Source organism: Psammomys obesus, unplaced genomic scaffold (assembly GCF_907164565.1).
Source record: "Psammomys obesus unplaced genomic scaffold, mPsaObe1.curated_primary_1811, whole genome shotgun sequence".
In the NCBI taxonomy this organism is placed as follows: Eukaryota; Metazoa; Chordata; class Mammalia; order Rodentia; family Muridae; genus Psammomys; species Psammomys obesus.
In genome coordinates, this window is record NW_026596120.1 from 665383 (window position 1) to 667261 (window position 1879).

Here is a 1879-nt window from a genome sequence, read left to right on the forward strand (position 1 = left end):
TGACTATCCCTCTCCTTTGTGGGATACACCCCAGCCTCAACTCAACTCTAAACGCTGCTGCTCCACCTCAGCCTCAATCTGGTTCAAATCCCACCTCTGCCACTTTCCATTAGAGCAACCCTAAGCTTGTGAACCCAAAGCCAAGCTACACTGAAGGCTATAGAGAAGATGTAATGGCTGAACTGAGGCAAAGTGTCCCTCACCAGGGATGTCCTTGGCCTTTTCTGAAACAGGCTTCCTAATGGGAATTTACATGAAAAAAAAAAAAAAAAAAAAAAAAACAGCCCTGGAAATTCTGCTTCCATAACGAAGCCAAGGGAAGTTTAAGCACTCAGGACGCTGAGGGGGGGAGCATGTGTAAATCAAGCCAGTCTGGGCCACATAACAAGATCCCATCTGAAAAGGGGAGGGAGGATAGGTAGGAAAAAGAAGAGTGGGACAGGAGAAAGAAGAAAGTTAGAAAACAAGTTAAAAAATGAGCACAATCGTTTCCACGGGATGTCTCTTGAGAACATCAGGGCTGCAAAGAAGGTGGCTTAGCCCTCTGGACCACTATGTCCTGAACTGGGACAGCTCCACTCCAGACCGTGGTGTATGGTGTGTGTTTGTGTGGTCTAAACAGGGGAGACTCTCCCGCGCGGTCCTGTGAGGAAAGATGGTGTTCTTTCTCCAGAGGGCTGCGCGGACACCCGTCCAGGCTGCAAACTGTAAGCGCCAGGCGCTGCTCCGGGTCTCCGCGAGGCCGCTGCCCTCTGCAGCAGACGGCGGTGCGCGCTCCCCGCTCCAGCACCCGGCTGGCCCGGCAGCCTGCGCGCTCCGCCGGTGCAGCATGCGGGCGCTGTGACGTTCTCGGATAAATGCCGTGTAACTGTGTAGGCGAATGGGAGCTAAAAATAAGAACGGAAAATCTATCATTAAGGTATCATTGCGCCAGCGCAGCTATTTGAAGGCTCCCATGGTCCCCGGCGCCTGCGTTTGAAGCCCGCCTTCAGGCTTCAGGGGTATTTGCGAAAGACTCCCGGCAGCGGCTTGCCAGCCAGACCTTACGGTTCGCCGGGCGACTCTGGCAATTATGGCACCGCTCAAAATAAAATAAAAAAATAAGCGGTCACCTCTCTCCTCCCAATCTGTATTCTCGGGTCGCCGGCTCCAAACGGTTATGCAAAAACTAGTACATATCCCATTCCTTTCATTATCCACCTTCCTCCATCCACCTTGGACTGGAAAAATTAAGTACGGGAGGAAGGCGAGGGAAGGCGATAGTGCAGAAAAATGACAAACGGGGCTTACCCTAGGTCTACCGTGCGCCGCCGTGGGGCGCAAAGAACTCCAGGGATGCCGAGTCTCCGGGATTCCATTGGGTTGAACAAAAATTGATCTGATTTGGTTTATAACACCCAAAGTGCAGAAGAGGAGGGCAAGGCGGGAGGACGAGGAGGGGTGTGTGTGTGTGTGTGTGTGTGTGTGTGTGTGTGTGTGTGTGTGTGTCCGGGGAGGGGGGGGAGGAGGCGCCAAGGTGCAGCCTGCGTGCGGCTCTGCGCCTCGGCGGGGCTGCGTGCGTGTGTCCCTGTCCGCGCTGCCGAAACGGGGCTCTTCGAGGGATCGGCGTCACATGACTCCGCCTGCCCCCAGCCGGCGCGCAGATCGCCCTTCCCTCACTTTGCCGGGGGAGGGTCGAGCGACATCCCCCGGGGCCCCGGAGCTCTGCGGAGAGAGGAGGCTCCGGCAGGGAATGCTCCATCTACGTTCAAGAAACCCCAGCTCGGCGGCGGCGCCGGAGCCCAGAGTGTAGATCTTGAGGAGAGTGGGGTGGGAGGGCGAGGGGGAGCGATCGAGAGAGAGAGAGGAGAGAGAGAGAGAGAGAGAGAGAGAGAGAGAG